The sequence below is a fragment of the Canis aureus genome, chromosome 33 (assembly GCF_053574225.1).
Source record: "Canis aureus isolate CA01 chromosome 33, VMU_Caureus_v.1.0, whole genome shotgun sequence".
Lineage (NCBI taxonomy): Eukaryota > Metazoa > Chordata > Mammalia > Carnivora > Canidae > Canis > Canis aureus.
Genome location: NC_135643.1, coordinates 10,082,740 through 10,107,068, shown reverse-complemented (window position 1 = coordinate 10,107,068; position 24,329 = coordinate 10,082,740). Strand labels below are relative to the sequence as shown.

At 35.4% G+C, this 24,329-nt stretch overlaps 1 protein-coding gene and 1 non-coding gene across 8 annotated transcripts in view; one reads left to right on the top strand and one right to left on the bottom strand.

Moving 5' to 3' along the window:
- Positions 1–24,329, top strand: part of MAPK10 (mitogen-activated protein kinase 10) — a 300,398-nt gene that overhangs the window by 69,312 nt on the left and 206,757 nt on the right. The gene's annotated exons all lie outside the window — the stretch shown is intronic.
- On the bottom strand, positions 10,248–10,354 carry LOC144304410 (U6 spliceosomal RNA). Its single transcript, XR_013371323.1, has one exon. It is a non-coding gene; the product is annotated as a U6 spliceosomal RNA (small nuclear RNA).

Below are 24,329 nucleotides of genomic sequence, written 5' to 3'. Positions count from 1 at the left end.
CTCTCATGTCTGTCACCCTCACTGATATTTCCCACTCATTTTCTCTCCTTTCCCCTTTATTCCCTTTTACTATTTTTGTATTCCCCAAATGAATGAAACCATATAATGTTTGTCCTTCTCCGATTGACTTACTTCACTCAGCATAATACCCTCCAACCATGTCACAGCAAATGGTGGGTATTTGTCATTTCGGATGGCTGAGTAATATTCCATTGTATACATAGACCACATCTTCTTTATCCATTCATCTTTCGATGGACACCGAGGCTCCTTCCACAGTTTGGCTATTGTGGACATTGCTGCTATAGACACTGGGGTGCAGGTGTCCCGGCGTTTTACTGCATCTGTATCTTTTACTGCAATTGCTGGGTGGTAGGGAAGTTCTATTTTTAACTCTTTGAGGAACCTCCACACAGTTTTCCAGAGTGGCTGCACCAGTTCACATTCCCACCAACAGTGCAAGACAGTTCCTCCTTTTCCGCAACCTCTCCAACATTTGTTGTTTTCTGTCTTGTTAATTTTCCCCATTCTCACTGGGGTGAGGTGGTATCTCGTTGTGGTTTTGATTTGTATTTCCCTGATGGCAAGTGATGTGGAGCATTTTCTCATGTGCATGTTGGCCATGTCTATGTCTTCCTCTGTGAGATTTCTCTTCGTGTCTTCTGCCCATTTCATGATTGGATTGTTTGTTTCTTTGCTGTTGAGTTTAATAAGTTCTTTATAGATCTTAGATACTAGCCCTTTCTCTGATATGTCATTTGCAAATATCTTCTCCCATTCTGTAGGTTGTCTGTTAGTTTTGCTGACTGTTTCTTTTGCTGTACAGAAGCTTTTTATCTTGATTAAGTCCCAATAATTCATTTTTGCTTTTGTTTCCCTTGCCTTCATAGATGTATCTTGCAAGAAGTTGCTGTGGCCAAGTTCAAAAAGGGTGTTGCTTGTGTTCTCTTCTAGGATTTTGATGGATTCTTGTCTCACATTTAGATCTTTCCTCCATTTTGAGTTTATCTTTGTGTATGGTATAAGAGAATGATCTAGTTTCATTCTTCTGCACGCGGCTGTCCAATTTTTCCAGCACCATTTATTGAAGAGACTGTCTTTTGTCTAGTGGATTATCTTTCCTGCTTTGTCAAATATTGGTTGACCATAGAGTTGAGGGCCCATTTCTGGATTCTCTATTCTGTTCCATTGATCTATGTGTCTGTTTTTGTGCCAGTACCACACTGTCTTGATGATCACAGCTTTGTAGTACAACCTGAAATCTGGCATTGTGATGCCCCTAGCTCTGGTTTTCTTTTTCAATATTCCCCAGGCTTTTCGGGGTCTTTTCTGATTCCACACAAATCTTAAGATGATTTGTTCCAACTCTCTGAAGAAAGTCCATGGTATTTTGATAGCGATTGCATTAAATGTATAAATTGCCCTGGGTAGCATTGACATTTTCACAATATTAATTCTTCCAATCCTTGAGCATGGAATATTTTTCAATTTCTTTGTGTCTTCCTCAATTTCTTTCATTAGTGGTCTGTAGGTTTTAGGGTATAGATCCTTTACCTCTTTGGTTAGGTTTATTCCTAGGTATCTTATACTTTTGGGTGCAGTTGTAAACGGGATTGACTCTTTAATTTCTCTTTCTTTGGTCTCATTGTTAGTGTATAGAAATGCCACTGACTTCTGGGCATTGATTTTGTATCCTGCCACACTGCTGATTTGAGTTCTAGCAATCTTGTGGTGGAGTCTTTGGGTTTCTATGTACAGTATCATGTCATCTGCAAAGAGAGAGAATTTGGCTTCTTCTTTGCCAATTTGAATCCCTTTTATTTGTTTTTGTTGCCTGTTTTTGTTGCCTGATTGTTGCTTGAAGTACTAGAACTTCTAGTACTATGTTGAATAGCAGTGGTGAGAGTGGACATGCCTATCATGTTCCTGATCTTAGGGGAAAGGCAAAAGTCACCCTTTAAAAAAAGATTTAGTTAGATTTGTGTGTTAGTGTATAATTTATGGATTAATGGGAGTAATTTTAATGTAAACATTTGAACAGTGAAAAGTGAATTATGCCTGGAATATTTAGGGACAATAAAAATACCTTGACCCTCTTGAGGTTTTTTTAGAACACCTGTTGTTTAGAAACTTAGAATAAACCATTACTCACAACTCCTTTTTAAAATAGGTTTTAACAAAAAATTATTATAGTATTACCAGAAATATAATTAATTTACTGATTGTAAAGCAACACCATTCATGGTTTTCTTTTTTTTTTTAAATTTTAAGTTTTTATTTTAACTCTAGTTAGCATGTAGTGTTATATTAGTTTCAGGTGTATAATATACTGATTCAGTACTTTAAAACAGGTGATGAATATTCTTAAAAGTACCATACAGAAGAGGGCAAGAATATATTTAGATTGCATAAAGAGTTTATGTGGCCCATTTTTGGTAACAGAGCAAAAACGAAGAGCAAAAAGCAACAAGTTTGTAGATAAGACATTTTGATAGAAATAGTTTAAAATTAATAGATACTTAGAAAATTAAACACTAGGATCACCTCTAATGCAATTGCAGTTTCTATGTGACAATGACAAGCAGAGGCAACACTTTAAGAAGTTTTTGTTGATTGACTGTAAAGGGAGAATACTGGATTTATTGGTTTATAATCTTAGAAAATGGTTTTTGGTATTTTAAACTTTTCTTGATGATCTTTCCTTGCCCGGCTGGTAAAGTGCTCCTCCTTTGTCCTACTATTACACTTGGGCAAATCATACTATTTTCTTCATTGAATTCCAATGGTGTGTTTACACTCTGGTCTTTCCCAAATGCAACTGAAGTTCTCGGAAGGCAGATATGATTCTCTATTTCTGTTAACAGTGCATTCTACCAAACAGGCTGTAACTCGCTCTCTATCCCTCAATTTCCAAGTCCTGTATGTTCAGCCTTGAAATTTCCTTTTCATTAGTCTTTACTGACATCGAGAAGTATCATCCACAAACCAAAAGGGTTACTCTGCCTAAGGCTACTCTTAGGTGGGGACCTGGAAGTAGAGCAGGCTATAGAGATGAAGACCTCTTCCCCATCCCATCCTGCATGCACCTGAGGAGCTCCACACTGCCCTGGTTCAGCACAGCCTTGAGAGTAAGAGCGAGAACTCTGGAGCCAGGCTGCCTGGAGTTGAGCCTCTGCTGTGCCATTTATTAGCCCTGCCACTTATTAGCTGTGCGACCTTGGACAAGTGTTTTCACTTCTGTCTGCCTCAGTTTCCTCATCTCTAAAATGTGGCTAATAATAGGCTACTTCATGTGGCTGCTATGAGAATGAAATTACATAAGTTATATATGTAAAGTGCTAACAACAGTGCCTGGCACAGAGTAGACCCTTCAAGTGTTAGCTACAATAGTTATTATTCTTCATTACTAGGCAGTAATACTGCCCCTTTAGGTAGTGGTGGGAGAGAGTAATAACAGAATCTCCGTAGGAGTATGGAGTAGGAACACTTCCCCAAAGCCCTTGTTGAGAGTCACTGCTCTAGGCTGGAAAGCCAATGCTGCCTCAAGCACTGGACAAGCCAGCTTTAGGTCCAACATGTGGAAGGGATCCAGTTATGATTTACTGCTGTCCAGAGCAAGGGATACAAACTGACAACTGACAGTGATTTGATTGTTAGCTCATACAGTTCTTTATAAGTAGATGTAACTACACAGATGTTAGGCTTCTATGAAATTCATGCATGAACTAACACTGAACTTATGATTGCTTTCTTCAAATAAGTAAATCCCCAATCTCTAAGTGAGGAACTGGAAAGAAATCTCAGAAGGGCTTTTAGAAGATGCAGATTTTTTTTCCTGAAGAATATCCTTTAAGAGAAGATTCTGTGATTCCGTTAAAAATAGCCTCTCACTGGTTTTCTCTAATGCATTCATTCCTAACTTCCGACTTAACTATCTACAAAAACAGAGGGAAACACACAAAGTTCCCACATCAGGAACAAAAACAAGGACTACCAATCTATTTTTGCTAGATTCCAAGGGACTTTCCATTGCAAGACCATGGAAACTAGACTGAGAAAAGCAATGGATAATATGCAAGGCAAGAAAGAAAGAGCGAAAAACTTTCTCCTCTGAAAGTTATGAAGGCCTTTTGTTCCTTTGTTATTTCATGCCCTTGCCAGAAATAAAGATCTATCAACTCAAAAACTGATTCACTATCCTCCTACTGTATATATCCTATATTTTTGGGCAGTCAAATGCTATTATTTGCCTGTTACCAGTATATCGTTTCTATATTACACAGAGGCTGACTCTATGTAGAGACTGAATCAATGAGGAAAATAGCAAGAATAATACAGGTGGTGAATATTTATTTTAATATGCCCTAAGCTTCTGCTGCAGCCAGACTGCTATTCAAAAGACATTTCACTTTAGGTGTTAGTTTGTTTAAGCCTCACAATAACCTATGAAGGCAGGTTGTATTACTATTATCCTATTTACTATTATCTAGGTAAGGGAACAGAGACACAGAGTACTATGGAAGACAAACTTGAGAAGTATTTGCAAAACAGGAGGAAAGGACAGTGAAATTATAATAGCGCAGCTGATAGGTACGGAAACCAGGGAACAAAACTCTAAGCAAGTATGGAATAGAAATCATCCAAAGAAGCACATGAGAAGAATTGAGGTGAAAGCAAAAACCTTCCTGAGGCAGTGAATGGCCTGAGTTTACACAACTCTGCTTAGGAAGAAGAGGCGGCCAAGCAAAGTCGCCAAGAGGTAGTCTTTCTAGATTCAGGTTCTTTCTCTACCACAAGTTGGGTGACCTTGGGTGAATTACTTAATTTTTCTAAACCTCTGTTTCTTCATTTGTAAAATGGGAGTAACCATGATAGTATGTTCTTCATATGGTTTTTTATAAGGATTTAAGTGAGTCTTACATGTACATAAAACTGTGACACAGGGATCCCTGGGTGGCGCAGCGGTTTAGCGCCTGCCTTTGGCCCAGGGCGTGATCCTGGAGACCCGGGATCAAATCCCACGTCGGGGTCCTGGTGCATGGAGCCTGCTTCTCCCTCTGCCTTTGTCTCTGGCGCTCTCTCTCTCTCTGTCTCTCAGTCTTTCATGAATTAAAAAAAAAAAAAAAACTGTGACACATAGTACATCCAATAAGTGATAGCTGTTTTTGTTGTTATCATGATGATGATTATTGTTATTATTATTATTAAATGGGTAAAAAGAAAGGGGAGGAAAATTCATGGTCAAGTAATTGAGGAGGTTCTAATTAATTAAGATTGTTTATGGTATGTTTTCTCATTGCCTTTAATATGCTTACCTAAATTGTCAAGCCTCAAGTAGGGAATTCTCAGATTTATTTAACCACAAAACCTCCTTGCTTTTTATTGTTTCTCATTGAATATAAATAATGTCTCTTGGGACATTGATGTCCTACAGTTCGCAGTCTAGGAAATGTTCTTCATTTCACACACGTTGTACAGAAGAATAGAAAAACAGGCACGACAATGTCTTCTTTCTTTGATGACCTGCACTGCAAACAACTAACCATCAAAGAAAGTGCTTTTAGCTTTACAAAACATCATGAATACACTTCTTTTTCCATTGTACAAAACCACATATCTAGGCACTCAAACCTTATGATCACTCAATCTTGTCAATGTCATCAGCTTTAACCTTGAAAGGTTTTCAACATTTTTATAGAATGTTGTAAAAAAATGAGTTAAAATTGGCATAGCTCCAGCTTTCTGTGAGATTTATTTTACCATATTATAATTCCTTCAAAGTATTTGTAGTTCATTGCCTATTGTGTCATAGGAACACTATTCACTTGTGTGATGGCATTACATTTCTCTAGTGCTCCTTATTTTGATTTCAGAGTAATAACATAAAAAACACATTATTCAGAAGTTTTGTTTTATTAATTTTCCCTCTAGCCCTGACGGTAGATTATATTAATCATTTTTTGTTGTATTTAATGTTTCTGTGTCAGATAGCGTATCCTACATGGCTTTCCACAACTGGGCACGGGTTTATTCAAAGAGAAGTTAACGAGCTTCTGTAGGAATTATTCCCACTATATTCCATTACAACTAAGCTGAGTTGGGGAAATATAATTAGAAATAAAATCTCTTAGGATCCCAGTGAATCCTTCCCATGTAGAAAAGAATGAAACAGTTTTATTATTGTGTAAAGATTGATCAGACTGAGATGCACTTCACATGTAATCTGCTGACAAGATTGCAATGAAAGAAATCTCTCCCTTAGCTAGGCAAGCAGATACAGTTCATTACATTTATGCTAATTGTCTTTATTGAAAGAAAAAAATAAAAATTTTTTGTATCTTTTTTCCTTAAAGTATAATTGATTTCTAACATTATATTAGTTTCAGGTGTACAACATAATGATTCATATTTATATACATTGTGAAATGATCACCACAATAAGTCTAGTTGCCTCTTGGCACGATACAGAGTTATGTTTTTTTTTTCTTATGTTGAGAATGTTCAAGATCTGCTCCCTTAGCAAATCCCAAATATGCAGTACAATATTATTGACTATAGTCACCATGCTGTACATTACATCCCAATAACATTTATTGTATTACTGGAAGTTTTCATCTCAACTTGTATCTTTATGCCAAGCAGGAAGTAGCATCATGAAGCCAAGTACATAGTTTTAAATTCCCCAGAGCTGGGGAAAGGAATGCCATCCACCCTCCTAGAAGTTCATACATCAAAGAAATTGCTCTGAGGCCTCTGAGAAATGCATTCCTGGGATGCAGAACCAGTATGAGGTATATTAATCTTTTAAAAAGATTTATATACATCTTAAAAAGAGAAAGCATTTAGAATTTCAAGTTTTCTAAGGTAAATGCTAAAGAGACAGGGAGGACTACTCTTCCTTTTAGGCACTAGGGAAAAATTAAGTTAATTAATTTTTTTAGAACTGTATTTATCCTTGCAATTTCCCATTTTTGATACTACTTTATAGTTACACTATGGTTTTTTTAAAATTGTCTCCATTTCTGTGCTGTCTCCTTTTTCTGAGCAGTTTGCAGTTGTATAAATATCCAGCAAGTCCATAGTAAAATACAAAATCAAGTCATTATCAGAATTACAATAGGATGAATTTAAAAAATTAATACAATATTCACCTTGAAGGAATACTTTTTTGAGGGGATATCTTTAAATATATCACACTAATGATATGATTCTTCATTAGAATTTTTGATTCTTGATTAGCAGCGCATAACATTTTCTTGGTATATTACATTCACAAACTCTAGTGGAGACTTCTTGCTTGTGCTTTCAAATGAGTATTTCAGCATTATTTTGTAGTTTCTTATGAAATCTTATCCAATCCAAGCCTGTAATCTAATAATATAAATTTTTAATTAAGAAATTTTCTTATTATCCCCAATGAATTTCTCCTAAGTAACATTGCATTTACATGGTAATCTAGGCCCTTCAGTAATTATTCCATTTTCCCAAATAATTTTTCCTACATCCAAAACACAAAGATATCCATGGCTGTTCTCTAGTATTAAAGTCTTATTATAAGACACCCATTGAAGGATACAGATTGGACTTACAGTGTTTAAGGTACAATGTATTGTCTTGAGAACAAATACAAACTGGGCCTTTTTTTTTTTTTTTTGCATTGGTCTACTCAATAATTGTATTGTCCATTATATCTCCATGAATAACGGGCCTCTACCTTTGTTTGCTTTCCATCCTGGTCCTGGAGAGAACTTGCATGATAGGCAGTTGAGATATGGTGAAATAACTGTGAGCCTTTCCTCACGGAGCCTACATTCCAATAGGATTTCCTTTTACTTAACTCATTGTCTCAAACACCAACTCAAGAAACTTCATTCCTTTTCAAAGTGTAATCTGAGCACAGTGTTTTCAGAAGAAGACTCGGATGCTTCTCCTCACAGACTTTGGATCAGGGCACACATACAGGATGTTTGTGGTTGGCCACAAATAAGAGAGCCCAACATTTACAAACTTGAGCAGCAAGGCAATTTGGTGGAAGGGCATATGATGGTGCACAGAGCAGCAGGAGCACTGGAGTTAGGGGGACCTGGGGGAGATGGCTAGCAAAAAAGAGTTAGGCAGCTGATAGCACAACCTGATTTCCATGGGGAGAATTTGGCTGGAGTGCTGGTGCTGGGAACTTTTTGTTTGCTTGATTCTGCTGATGCTGCCCTTCACACATTACATTTACAGAAGTCAAAATTTCAGTCACAAGTATCTGATCAACTAGAGCCATCTTCCAGTAATGTCAGCTCCATTATAACAAGAGACTAAAGGGAGAGAAAGAGTTATCCCTCTTTGCTTTCTAGAGTGGGAGATGTCACTCTGCTTATTTTGATACTTCTGTCAAATGGTGCTCACTTTATGAATACATCATTCTAAGTGCTTTGCATATATTAATTCATTGATTCTTACAGCAACTCTAAGTGGCAGATATTATTTTTTCCATTTGTACAGTAAAGAAGCTGGGCATAAGAAATTAATTAATTAATTTAATTTTTATTTTTTAGATTTAGTTTGCTCCAATCACACAGTAAGTAAGTGGTAGAGAGAAAATCTGAAGCTAGACACTCAGGTTTCAGAATGAGTGGTCTTCTCAGTATTGCTCAGCCTTACCAAAGACAAGTGTTCAGAGGTCTTACTATAAAGAAAAGGAAAAAAAAAAGAAAGACAGAAAAAGAGAAAATAACAAATCAAATCAACAATCAAATGTTTGGTTTATTTGGTGATAAAATGTAGTTTCTAAATGTAGTTTCTATTTTTCTCTATACTTTTGTATTATAAATTTGTGTTTTTTAAAAAAAGTTTGTATTTTTTTAACATGTAATTTTGATGTAATGTTAGAGTTATAGGAGATTTACAAAGACAGTACAGTTCCCACGTGTAGTTTTACTCAGCTTCCCTATAGTTAACACTTTACATAACCACACAAAGAAATTAACAGTGATCCATCACTATTAACAAACCACAGACTTTAACCAATTTCCTGTTTTTCCACTAACGTCCTTTTTCTGTTCCAAGGTCCACTCCAGGATCCTATATTGCATTTACTTACCATGCATGTTTCTTTACCTCCAATCTGTTCCACTTCCTCATAACTTTGGTACCTTGAATGAATAATGGTCAAGTGTTCTGTTGAACATTCTTCAATTCAGGCTTGTCTGATGTTTTCTTATGATTAAGGTTATGGATTTGGAGGAAGAATATCGTTCTAGTGCATTCTATCAGGGAAGTTATATAATATCAATATGTCTTGTTATTAGGATTTTAACATTTATTATTTAGTTACGGTGGCTCTGTTTTATTTTTTAATCATGATTTTTTCTTTACTTTTAAAAATATTGCTGAGTTAACATTTCCAATATTTAGTAGATTTTATTTATTTTTTATTGCAACTTTTCTTATATTGCAAAACCTCTAACTCCTATGGATTCCTAGACCACATATAACTAACTCACTCTTGCTCTTCAGTAACTAAGTTCTTGTGATTTAGAACATAATCTGTCCCTTAAACCACATATAACTAAATGCTCCATCTGATGTGTAATAAGCTAAATGAAAGATGAGCAATCCACTATGTCCATGTTTTAGAGTAAACTGTATAGCCAAAGGCAATCCTTATTCTGATACAAAATGTAGTACCACACTATGGAGTTAGTGAATTATGGTCCATTCTATTTAATGAGTATCCAGGCTCATTTCTTTTGCTGTTCTTAAAAGGCCTTCAGGCCAATTTGCTTCTTGGCTTAGGTTTTATGATACAATGTACAGCTCATTTAAAACAATTCTCCATACATAAAATTGTACATCTGTCTTTTGATATGTGTAAAATGTGCTGAAATAGTAGTGTAGACAAATTCTTGTTAAGGAAAACCATTTTGCAGTTGTCCCTGTGTAATCCCATGATCTTTTGTAATTTGTACGTTTTGCTTATAACTGAAGTATGTATTTAAAAACCATTATGATCTTACGCTTTTGTATTTCATATATATACACACAAAACTATATATATATACTTAATATAATTTATTATTTTTATTTGAACTCTTTCTTCCTTATACCAGAGAGCCGATCTGTAAACTCTTTTAATTCTTTTTGCAACTTTAGGAGTACTATTACATGTTGTTTGTGTGTGTTTGTTTTTTTTCTTTAAAATAAATAGTAGCATCTGCTCTAGGCCTCCAACAGACAGTGGAAAAATTTTTTTTTTAAAAAACATAGAATGCTTCATAAATTTGTGTGTCATTCTTGTGCAGGGGCCATGCTAATCTTCTCTGTGTTGTTCCAATTTTAGTATATGTGCTGCCTAAGCAAGCACGATAGTGAAAATTTTTAATGTTTGGTAGGCCATTTGTTTAAATTTAAGTGGGTGATAGTGAAGATGTGGCTAAGAATAGGAAAAGAATAAAAGTACATATTCATGATAAGTCAGTGTTTAGGATGCTACAGTTCTAGCAATGCTCTTATATTTATCAACTTGGAGCATGGTGATCCTGGTTATTTAATACACCATTCTAGTGTATTTTGCTTTTGCAAAAAGAACTTAGCATTTAAAACAGTTGCCCTCTGCTTAGACATCTAGTCACTTAATCATTAGTTAATCAATATCTCAATGCTTAGGCACCTTAAAGAGCATCTTAGTAATCTTACTACAAAATTTAAGTTTGTTATATGATTGCTTTAAAACAACTTTATTAGTTTTTCACTGCTAAGGGCTAGTATGGAATCCTAGAACCCTGGCTTTTGATCTTAACAATAATATATGAGAAATCATAAGAATTAAACCACTTCCCCTCCTCCCCCCAGCTTACTTTCCAGGATATGTCATAAATGATATATCCACAAACCAGTTTTTCCTTTTTTTATTTTATTTTTTGTTTGTTTTCAGGTGAGTGTGGGGAAATGGGAGAAACCATTTGGCAACAGGAGCGGGATATGAAATTAAATATTTCCATAGATCGATCAGGTTTCTGGACAGATTAAAGAATCTTTACTCACAGACAGCATGCATTAGTGGTGTGCTGGAGCTGGCATGCACCAGCTTGCAGGAACCAGTTATTAAATTCTAAAGAGTTTTGTCACCCAGTTATTAAACATAGCCATTATTAAAAATTGAATTAAAGAAACTTACGATTAAATACTTTTAAAGCAAAAGGTAAAAAATAATAAAGCAAAAGGTAATAAAAACTCAAGACTCATCATTTTCTAATTTTTAAATTATACCTTAGTATTGGCACTCGAAGTTATTTGTATCGGTAATCTTTGAAATACAATGATTTGCCACTGCCCACCTATTCCCAATTCTGTGTACAGAGACTTCATGTTGGTAGCCTTGAAAGGTTATGATTAACATTATGAGTATGTATTCTCTTAAAATAAAATTAAACATAGAGACCCTGTGATTTAAAATCACTCTTCCCCTATCATTACTGACATTCTGTTAGTCAAACACACTACTCTCCTATCCACTTCAAGGTGTTTGAGTTTGCTGCTGTTTTCCCATTGCTTGGAATCCTTTCCCCTTCACTGTACACTTGGATTTTTTTTCCCATAAGAGTTTACATTTTATTCTTTCAGAAAAATCCTGTCTGATTATCCTATCCAGAATAGTCCACCCTGTCCTGCCTATTCCCTGACCTGAAACATCATTTGCCATTCCTTCACATGGCCTTATTTTCCTTAGAGCATTTATTATTCATTGAAAGTATATGGTTTATTTGTTTATATGTTTACTGTCTTTCTCTCTTGCTAAACTATAAACTCCCCAAGGGAAGGACTCTTCTATTATCTTTTTATTTCTGGGGGTTTTCAATGCCTAAAAGAGGGCCAGGCACACAGTAGATTACTCATATATTTTTGTGTAAAAAATGATTTAATATTTGAATAGACAATATCAGTGAAAGCTATCTAATTTAAAATAGAGGTTGAGAGATAGTAAAATTAAATTAGAGTACAACCACTTGACAAAAAAAAGAGGCTTTAAGATTCTAAGATAAGCTATTGCAAAGAACACTTTTTTTGGGGGGGGGTAAGTGTCATTTATAAAAGATAAAGATATTTAACTTTGGCTGCATTTTCTGAGGGATGGAATTTGGGAGTAGATTATGTCAAAATTCTAGTTAGAGATGGGTTTTGCATATTACATTAATTATTCTGTACTCATCTGTGGAAATAATCCTTCTTAAGCAACATAATTTACATGAATGAGGGAGAGGGTTTTATTTTAAGGAACAGCAGCATATTCAGATTTTTTCATGGCAGTCCTCCAGCTACAGAAGCTAGCTGTCAAGAACTACTTTCTTTCCCAGAAGGCTTTTGTAAGGTGGAAGCTGAGGCTGCAGTTCTATTCCAAGCCAAACTTTGTACAATATGAGCAAATAAAATGCAAAAGAACATTTTCAGTGACTTTGATGAGGGCAGCTATTTCTAATATTTAAGAGTCCAGTCAAATTTATTGCTGCTTTTAAAAAACTGTGATCAGGAATGGATAGATTATCTGTTATCCATTAAGAACAGAAATGTAGGGATCCCTGGGTGGTGCAGTGGTTTAGCGCCTGCCTTTGGCCCAAGGCGCGATCCTGGAGACCCAGGATCGAATCCCACGTCGGGCTCCCACGTCGGGCTCCCCGGTGCATGGAGCCTGCTTCTCCCTCTGCCTGTGTCTCTGCCCCTCTCTCTCTCTCTCTGTGTGTGTCACTATCATAAAAAAATAAATAAATAAATAAAAAAAGAACTGAAATGTAAGATTCATAAACTGAGGAATAAAGGGTAACAAGGATATTGCTTAAAGGTAGTGATGTGGAGGTTGGCAAATATTTGGGAGAAAGCACATTTATTTATTTCATTCATTTATTCCACATATAGTTTTAAGCACTAATTATGTGTTAGGCATTGTTTTCGGTACTAGGAATATACATAAGAGAATACTTTCTAGCTTTAAACAGCCTAATAGGGTAATAAAAACAAGTAAGCAGGTTATTGCAACACAATGAGGTAAGTGGTAGGATGAGAATGTTCAAGGCTTTCTAAGAGCCCATGAAAAAGACAACAGCCCAGATTTATGATGTTTGTGAAGTTGATCACATAACCATGATTTACCTCATGGTTTAAAAAGTCTCTGACTTGTATGTAAATAATGAATTGAAGCACACAATGATGTGCTAACAAATGTTTAAAAACTGGCTCTTCAGAGGAACAAAACCCTCAGATTTGTGGCATTTGCCCATTTCTGTGGTGTAAATATATCCATTTTGCTGATTTTAAAGCTACTAAGCCGGCAGACATAGTATATTTGAAGTTACAAGAGAAAGAGAATAGGTAACAGAGGAAGGCTCCTGAAAAATGAGATAAAGGTAGGTTCAAGATGAAAGGAGGGTGAATAGATCCTCCACTAACCAAAGGGAATAAGAATAAGGGTGTGGATCTAGATGCATTTTTTGTGGTTTATGGGTCCACCCTGACCCATAATTACAATTATGCAGAGTTAGAATTTGCAGAAATAATTTGAAAATTTTCTAACTACTGGTTTGATGGGGACTACTAAGTTATCCTCTGGTATTAATTTTCTTTTGATTCTTATTAATAATAGAATCTCCCTTGTAATGGTCTCTTTTGCAGCTAATGCAGTTATGTGACTATGTTTGAGTCCATGGGATATGAATGGGATGATGTGTATATTTTTTAGGAAAGGTGAAGCAAGTGGCTTACTTTGGATTACCCTTTCTCCTTCCACCTGATTGGGAAATGACTAAAACGGCATCCAGTCTTGGATACAGAGATGAATACCATATATTTTCATCATGTGAGGGCATGAACCAAGCTGTCTTTTTGGAATGCTGGCTATCCTTCTGAGCAGAGCCTAGTCTGCTTGCCTATCTGCCTTTGCACATTATGTCAGAAGAAAATAAGCATTTACCTTATTTAAGTACTGGATTTTTGAATCTCTTTGTTATAGCAGTTTAGACTGTCCCCTAACTAGTACAGTTTCTGTATTCTCTGTGAATGAGGAGATAAAATTATTTTTGAAGAATTTAGAGTTCATTGGGAAGGGCATACGGTTTGAAAGGAGTGAAGTTAGTTTGAAATAGCTAGGGGATGGGGGATAGGACAATAGACAATAGTTACTTGGAAAACATAGAAACATTGCTTGGTAATCTTGAGGAATAGAAGACCATTGATCATGGAAAAAGGAAACGATATAAATATGAATTAACTAAATAAACTCAACAAAACAGGGGAAAGCCCTAGCAAACAATTTTAATGTAGGCCATACAGTTTCTATCAGAAATGTTCACATTTCTCAGACATATATTTAAAAATCATTTAATGATAGTAAAGATTACAAGTATATTTTCAATGTTACATACTTTAGTTTTTTAGAAAGAGAGAGAGAAAGAATGCAGGGTGGGAAGGTCAGGGGGAAAGGGAGAAAGGGAATCTTAAGCAAGCTGCATGCCCAGCATGGAGCCTGATGTGGGGCTCGATCTCACAACCCTGAGATTATGACCTAAACTGAAATCAAGAGTCCTATCCTTAACTGTCTGAGCCACTTTGGCACCCCTCAATGTTACGTACTTATTTAAATGCTCTAGATATATAGCTTACAGGCTTGCTTGACTTTGAAGACTAGCTATATTTAATCTCCAGATCAAATAGGAATGAAATGCTAGGATTATTGAAATTAAGTAAGATGGAAAATGCTTTACTGTTATTGTGGGAAGCGTCCTGAAGGAGATGGCTTTTTAATTAAAACTCAAAATTGATGTATCTTCACACTTTGAAAACTGAGCCCATATTATTGAATTTACCTTTCTGCTATCATACATCTTTTCAAAAGGGAGTAAAATCATATTTGACTTTAGGATCTTTTAGGCTTAGACAGTTGTAGCACTATAGTAGTCTTTCATGGTATTTAATGCTCTTTGCATCTTTGTGATATTTAATGTTCTTTGGGTCTTCGACATTTGATAAAATGTGATTTTAAGTGTGATGTTTCCAGTATGGACCATGTAGAATTAAATATTTGAAATCACTCATTAGAAGTAGACTACATAATTTCCTTGTCATAGATTTCATTTTTGTTTTACCTGAAAGATGATGTGTATTATTTTAAGTTGTGATCTTCTTTATATTCTAACAATGGAATACCCAGTAGTCTTATGTTTTGAACGAAATTAGATAGGATCTTGTCCCTAAGTGGTTATGGGGATAAGGGTTTTTACATTTCTGTTTATTTAATTGGCATACTGTGATTCTTTTAAGAATCCACCATGATCAAAATAAATCATATTTATCCTGTGCATGTTCATCCAGTAACTACACAAAATTTGTATCATAGGTTTAATTTTTTTATTCTAATCAAGATCCTTTGTTTTTGTAAAGTGGGGACAGTTTATATAGCCAGTGAAAGCAGTTTTGAAGATAGGTAAGGTGTGTTTGTTCACGGAAAGCCTTAAAGAAGCTTGGTGTTCACTGGAAAAATGTTTTAATTTGGGACACAAAGCCCTAAGCCCAATTACTCATTACAGTTTAATTGAGCAAATTGCTTAGTCTTTCTGTCAAGTTTGATTGATGCAGATAACTACTAGCTGGAGGTGCATTGGAATGCTGGGTACCTTAAAATATCTTGGGATTTGCTTAAGAAAAAGGATATGTACGTAATAGGGACAGAAAATATTAATGTGTGAGAATACATGGTTTTTCTCTGTTCTCTTGTCTAACAAATTTGCTGTGCAGATTGGTACAATCTTTAGAGGCTGAACAATAGAAGCATGAATGGATACTTGCATGAAGATACTGTCTTGAGAAAAAAGAGAAAGGGATAAAAAAGGAAGAGGGAAGGGAAAGGGAAAGTCTCATCAAGAGACAAATAGAAAGAAATTTAGGGAAGAGAGTTAAAAGAGGGTGGGGAAAATTGGAATTGGAAATCAATAGGAATGAGGAAAAAAATAAAGATTTAAAGAAATGGATTATAAATTAGAGTTCCTTTAATACTTAATACTTACTATTTTTCAAGAGGTATACCTAGGAGTTAGAATTACTTTTTATTACCTTTGGTTGCTGCATTTTGTTTCTTTCAACACAACACTTTCACCAAGTATTTGAGTTTTACGTAAAAATCACAAAATGATAAATTAGCTCTATATCTTGAAATGCTTTAGTGCTTTGTGAAAATCAAATATGAGGAAGACAAAAACTTTCATACAATATTAATATCTGATTCCTAGGAGAGTCAGACATGGTGACTCTTGGTAAGAAGTCAAATTCTCTGGACAAAATAAACACAACTACAAAATTATATTGATTTCTCCCAAAATATTTTATCAACCTTGTGACCGTAAACCAGTTAATATCTATGCTATAAAAGTAAAAATGAAACATGCTTACTATTTTCCCTTGGTTGATTTTATTGACAGGACTTTAAAGAAGTGTGAAATGTGAACTGTTATTTTGCAATTTTTTTTTTTTTTTGGATTTTGCTAATAGGTGCAGCTTATATCTTGGCTTTATTAACTGCTCAGAACAATTGCCTTTCTTTTGTTAGGTCTTGGGCAAGATAAAATTCTGCATCACATAGCTTTTATTTTCCTTTTATTGCAGTGGAGCTTGTGTTTCCATAAAGAAAGAATGCTGGCGTATATCCTATATTAAATAGAAATTGTAGATTTAAAAACATTTCAATAGGATAATGAAGATTCCATAATTAGATATATTAAGGTGCTAGTTTTCACTTGGTTGCTTATTTTGTAGAATTTTTAAAAGCCCTGAAAAATAACATTGTGGTATATTTATTTAAAAGAGGGCTGCGATAGACCCACTACCCTGGAGGGCAACTGCATGATTTGCAGATGGCTGCTAAAGTAATTTCTAGATAGAAAATAAAAATCATTTGCCAATATCAGTGCATTGCATAAGAGAAGCAGGTGATATAATGTGCTCAATATTCATGTTTGGCCCCAGGATGTGTGAGACCTCCTAGGCTTGAGCCATCCAGCAAAGCTGGATCCTCAGAAAAGGTGGAATTGTGTCAGAACCAAATGGCAGAAGGTGTTTGCCCTCTCTAGACCTATGAACCATTTTAGCCCACTTCTGTTTGAACTATTCTTATATAGACATGAGCTATATTGAAAACAACATCATTAATAATAAAAAGAAAAGTGGCAAAGTAAAAGAAATCATTTTTAAGTGCTGGTTAAGTATATTGTCTTTTTATGTTTCTCATCCAAAATCTTGAGATTAAAATTTAATAATTAATATAATTGTGTGAAAAAACCCTTCAAGCTCTATTTTATACTATACATAAATTAATGTAGGCTGGATAAGAGACTTAAACATATAAACCAAAAACCATAGAGTTTCTGGAAAAAATAAAAAATATATTTTACACTTTAGGGTATGTAAAACTTAGGAACCAGAAACCATTAATTATAAAAAATATGATAAACATAAGAAGGTGGGCTGCCCAGGTGGCTCAGTGGTTTAGCGCCGGCTTCAGCCCAAGGCATGATCCTGGAGACCTGGGATCAAGTCCCACGTGGGGCTCCCTGCATGGAGCCTGCTTGTCCCTCTGCCTGTGTCTCTGCCTCTCTTTCTCTCTCTCTCTCTCTCTCTCTCTCTCCTCTCTGTGTATTCTCATGAATAAATAAATAAAATCTTAAAAAAAATAAGGTGAATTTTCTTCATCAAAAACAGTGCTAGGAAGATGAAAAGGTAAGCCATATGCTAGCATTAACTATTTGAATATAGATTCTAACAAAGAACTTTGTTCTCAGAAACATACAACATACAATATAGTGATTCAGCTTCTCTGTATGTCGTGTTATGCTAAGCTCACCAAAAGTGGCATCTGGCACCATACAACACTGTTACAATACCACTGACTAATCTCTATGCCAAACCTTTTATTCTTGTGACTTATTTATCCCATAACTGCAAGCCTGGATCTCCTACTCCCCTTCACCCATTCCCTCTGTCAAGCATCAGTTTGTTCTCTATATTTATAGGGGTGTTTCTGCTTTTTATTTGTTTATTCATTTGATTTTTTTAGATTCCATTCCATATAAGTAAAATCATATGGCATTTGTCTTTCTCAGTCTGACTTACTTCACTTAGCGTAGTAACCTCTAGTTCCATCCATATTGTTGCAAATCACAAGATCTCATCCTCTTTTTGGCTGCATAATATTCTGTGTGTGTGTGTGTGTGTGTGTGTGTGTATGTGTGTCTTTCCATATCCTGGCTATTTTAAATAATGCTGCAATAAACATAGGAATTCATATCTCTTTCCAAATTGGTAGTTTTGTTTTCTTTGGACAAATCCAATAGTGAAATTATTGGATCATGTGGCATTTCCATTTTTAATTTTTTGAGGAACCTCCATACTGTTTTCCATAGTGGCTGCACCAATTTATGTTCCCACCAACTGTGTGAGAGGTTTTTTTTCCACACCCCTGCTAACACTTGTTATTTCTTGGCTTTTTTATTCTAACCATTCTGATAGTTGTAGATAGATAGGTTTATTCTAACCAATCTGATAGATTCTAACCATTCTAATATCTCATTGTGCTTTTGATTTGCATTTCTCTGGTGATTATTGATGTCAAGAATCTTTTTTGCGTGTTTGTTGGCCATCTGTCTTCTTTGGAGAAATGTCTATTCAGGTCCTCTGCCCATTGATTAATGGGATTAATTTGTTTAGGTTGTTGGTTTTTTGATGTTGAGCTGTAGGAGTTCTTTATATATTTTGAATATTAAGCCCTTTATTGGTTATATCATTTGCAAGTATCTTCACCCATTCAGTGGGTTGCCTTTTTGTTTTTTTGATTTCCTTTGCCGTGCAAAAGCTTTTTATCTTGCCCTATAAGTTTATTTTTGATTTTATTTCCCTCGCTTTAGGAGACCTATCCAGAAAAAATGTTGCTATGGTCAGTGACATAAAAATTACTTGCCTATGTTGTCTTCTAGGGTGCTTATGATTTTAGGTCCCACATTTAGGTCTTCACTCCACTTTGAGTCTATTTTTGTGTATGGTGTTAGAAAGTGGTACAGTTTCATTATTTTGCATGTGGCTGTCCAGTGTTCCCAACACCATTTATTGAGAAGACTGTCTTTCCCCCATTGTACATTCTTGCCTCCTTTGCCAAAGATTAATTGACCATATATGTCGGGGTTTTTTTCTGGGCTCTATTCTGTTTTCTTGATCTATGTGTCTGCTTTTGTTCAGTGCCATACTGTTTTGATTACTACAGCTTTGTGCTGTATCTTGAAATCTGAACTTGTGACAACTCTGGCTTTGTTCTTTTTTTCTCAAAATTGCTTTGGCTATTTGGGATCTTTTGTGGTTCCATACAAATTTTAGCTTTATTTCTTATAGTTCTGTGAAAAATGCTGTTGATATTTTGGAGGTGATTGCGTTGAATCTGTAGATTGCTTTGTTTCCCTATACATATATATATATAATATATATATATATAAATTATATATATATAATATTTTTCTTTTCAAATTTTTAATTTAAAATCTAGCTAGTTAACATACAGTGGACTTGTACTTTAATGTTCATAGCAACTTTATTCATAACTGCCCCAACCTGGACACAACCCCAATATTTCAATAATAGGGGAACATATAAATCAATTGTGATATATTCATTTAGAGAAATACCTATTAATAGAAAAGAATCAATTATTGTTGTATGGTGCAACATATATGAACTTAAAAACATCATTCTGAGAAAAATTAACCAGGCACACAAGTTTAGACGCTGCATGATTCCATTTTATAAAGTGCAAGAATAGGCAAAACTGATCTATGAATAGAACTCAACACTGGTTGCTTATGGGTGTGAGAGTGGCCTAGAAGTGACACAGGGAACTTTCTGGGATGATAGACATGTTTTATATTTTTATGGGGTTAATGGTTGCAGGGTGTATATATGTATCAGGATTTATCAAATTATACATTTAAGATTTGTGCATTTCATTGTCCATTGAGTTTATCTCAAAATTTTAATTCTTAATTATTATAGTGTATCCTAAATGGCACAGAAAGTGATTCAAAGAGTTAAATATAAATAACATCTTTATCAGGCAAAGGTAAACAAAAGGCATTTGATTTCTACTGTTTTATCAGTAGGAGTCAAAGAATATAAGCTTTGGGACTTCCTATGACCTGGATTTCCTCTCTCTTTCATGTATTTTACTACTATCTAGATTCTAGAAATTTTGCATAATTTTCATATTCTTCTGAACACAGAATTCTAGATATACTACAGCTTGACAATATTTCGCATTCCTAAATTTTTGATAGTAATTATAAAATTTACAATGGTAATCTGCACACTTCAGAATTAATATTCACTCTGGGACACCTGGGTGGTTCAGTGGTTGAGTGTCTGCCTTCGGCTTGGGGCCTGATCCCAGGTTTCCAGGATGGAATCCCACATCAGGCTCCCTGCAGGGAGCCTGATTCTCCCTTTGCCTATGTCTCTGCCTTTTTCTATGTCTCTCATGAATAAATAAATAAATATTAAAAAAAAAAAAAGAATTGGGCAGCCCTGGTGGCCCAGGGGTTTGGCGCCGCCTGTGGCCCAGGGTGTGATCCTGGGGACCCGGGATCAAGTCTCACATCAGGCTCCTTGCATGGAGCCTGCTTCTCCCTCTGCCTGTGTCTTAGCCTCTCTCTCTCTCTCTGTGTGTGTCTCTAATGAATAAATAGGTAAAATCTTAAAAAAAATAAAAAAGAATTAATATTCACTCATTTTTGTTCATTTCTCACCTTCCTTCACTCTTTTCTGTTTCAGGCAAAGAGTAAGTAAAAATTATCTGCTAAGATTATACTAAAATGTTGAGTGCCTGAAGTCAAATTAGTCTCTTCATTTCATGTGTTAGAATGCTAAGCAAATTTTGAATAGTAAGTTCCCTAATTTCTAGTTGGAATTAGAAATATTAGAATTTTACATTCCATTTTCATGCCTAAATGAGTGCCATAATAAATTGATTCATGTAATACTTTTAAAATACTTTTAATTTTTTTTGAAAAAAATTAAGGTGTTTTAAGTTAAAACCTACATTTTTTTCTACTCAAAATTATAAACGCACTTATAAATGAATGTCATATCTTCAAAATATTTTTCATAGTTTTTGAGTTACAATATGTAACTATTCAGAAAATAGTCTCAGGATAACATATTTTACTTTAAAGAATAAATGACTTTAAAATTCTTCAAATCTTGGCCAGCTTATCATAGAAATGTGTTTTAATCAGTATTTTCTTATTAAATATTTTCATTACTTATATATAGGAACCTTGAATATTATATGACCTTAAGGCTTGATGACAAATGTTGAATTTTGTGTCATAGGAACTTGTGTTAGGATGAGGCTTAATTATACTCTCTTATAATTTTTATTTTGTTATCTAGGAATTTATTGTTAATCTGACTGTGACTGGGTTTGGCTGAGCAAGTGGGAGCAAGGGATATAGTATTTGAAGTGGAAATGCTCTCCAAATAGGAGTAGAAAAGGGAGGAAAAAAGAATATTGAATTAATAAATGACGTAGGCTGCATAGAGGTGAGACAATAGATGCAGAAAGTGGGGCCTTGAATGCTTAGACAAGATGCACAGACTCAATATGCTCACAGGCACTCAAGCACTTTCTGAATTGAATTATTAAAACCTAGGAATTTAGAGGAAGAACTTAAGAAGTGTAGTGAGGTAGTCATGGTGATTAGAGGGGAAGAGTTTAGAAGATGCAATTTGAATTAACTTTTAAGAAGAGAATTAAAGCAGTGAGGCTAGCAAAGAGAAATTTGCATTTGTTAAAATGACAAGAACCAAATACGTTAAACTGTTCAGACATATGTCATAATGTCAGGGCAGTGTACTCACAATATAGCCTAATAGCTCACTATCATAGACTGGCAGATTCCAATGATGTGTGTAGTTTACGTTTAGGAAGCCTGGAGAGGAATACAGAGAATATGGCATTACATTGCAATAATTTGTTTACTTTTTATCTCATCGTATAGAAATTACTTTCACCTTTGTATAGCCTTCATATATTTTTTAAAGATTTTATTTATTTATTTTAGAAAGAGAGAGAGATAAGAGCATGTGAGTGGGAGGAGGAACAGAAGGAGAGGGACAAGTAGACTCTGCACTGAGCACCGAGCCCAATGCTGGGTTTGATCCCACAACCCTGAGATCATGACCTGGGCTGAAACCAAGAGTCAGATGCTTAACCAACTGAGCCACCAAGACATAGTCTTCATATTTTGAACAGAGAAAGGTGCATTCTAGCCATTTAATAAATGTTGGTGGATATTATGAAGTCAGTAATCAAATCATTACTGTATATATTATACCATGTACCATGCACTATTCTAGACATTGGGCTCATAATGGAGAACAGCAGAGAAGTAGTCATGTCCTTCAAAGATTTTACATTCTACTGGGAGTGAGAGAGTGGAGGAGACAATTGTATGTAGTTCATTCATTCATTCATTCATTCACATACTGGTAAGTTCTATAAAGCATTTAAAAATAAAGTAATAAATAATAAGTGGGAGGGATCGATCAGAGACTACAGAGAACTGTCAGAGAACGCCTCTGGAGGATATGATGCTTTAATTAAGACCTGAATGGTGAGATGGAGGCAGCCATATGAAGACCTGGGGAAAGAGAATTTCAAGGAAGGAAGAACTTTAAAAAAGCAAATAAGTAATAGTGATGAGCTTTTCTTGTTCAAGAGAAAAAAAAAAAAAGGATAGCTGGATGAGATTATAGTAAGGAGTAGAGGATGGAGAGACATGAGGTCTGAGAGGCAGCCAAAGGCCATTAATGTAGAGCCTGTGGGCTGTGATAAGGATTTTAGATTTTATTCCAGTTGTAATGGGAGCCAAGGAGATGGGGAAGTGGTGCGCTCTGATTAATGCTTTAGAATTATCATTTTGGCTGCTGTATAATGTCAAGACTGCAGGCAAAGAGCAACTAGGAGGCTATTGCAATGGTTCATGTGAAAGATTCTGAAGGGTTGGAATAGAGCTGTGGCAGTAGAGATGGAAAGAAAGTGGCACGACTTGGGATCTATTTTGTAGTGGAGTGGGCAGGACTTCTGAAGAATTGTATCTGGAGTATGAAGGGAAGACGCAGGACCAAGGAGGACACTTAGCTTTTCCACTTGGCAACTGAAGGGATAGTGGAGCTATTTAGAGAGAGAACAAAAATTTGGTGAAAGGAGGTCTGTGTGTGTGTGTGTGTGTGTGTGTGTGAATAGTTTTATTTTGACCATGTTGTTTCAATGAATGGATTTTGATAATTTTTTTCTGAGCACATCCTACATCCCAGCCACTGCTGTATATGCTGGGGAGACAGAAAAGAAAATAGAATCTCATCTTCAAAGAACTGACATTATAATTGAGAGAGATAAACAATAAATAAATAAATATATACTCTAGTTTGTTAGATGTTGCTAGTGTTTGTGGATAAATATAAAAACATAAGTGGGGGGAAGTACTGAAGGTAGAGGTAGGCTTGCTATTTTTAAAGTATGGTCATGGAAGGCCATTTTTTAATAAATTGACATTTGACCAGAGATATGAAGAAAGTAAGGGTACTAGACATGTGGATATCTAGGAAAAAGAGCTTCAGGCAGAGGGAACAGCAAGTTTCCTTGCTTGCCCCTTCACTGCCATGAAGCAGGTGCATGTTAGTCTAATGAGAGAACCAGTAAGGAGATCAGTGTGGAATGAACTGAGGATGAGAGAAATGGTAGCAGATGATGCCAGGAGAGGCAGGGCACCAAATGATATAGGATGTTGTGAACCATTGTAAGGAATTTGCTTTTTACTTTGAGAAGCCAATGGCAGATTTTGAACATAGGGATATATATATATATTTAGAGAGAGAGGAAGGGAGCACCAGCAGGGGCAGGAGGGGTAGAGTCTGACATGGGGCTGAGATTTTGACCTGAGCTGAAACCAAGAGTCAGGTGTTTGAGCCACCCAGGCACCCTGGCAAATTCATCTTTCTGAAAGCATCTCATGTTTTTGTGTTGTATGTGGTCCTCAGTGAGGCAAGAACTGAGGCAGAGAGGCAAGATAGGAGGCTCTTTTGATCATTTAGCCTTGAAATATTGGTGTTTTAGATTAGTATGATAGTAGTGAGGATGATAGTGGGTGATTGAATTCTGGATATATGATGAAAGCAGAGCAGATAGGAATTGCTGAGAGATTGGATTTGAGGTATTAAAGTAAAAGAGGAGAATCAATGATGGCTGCAAGATTATGGAAGGA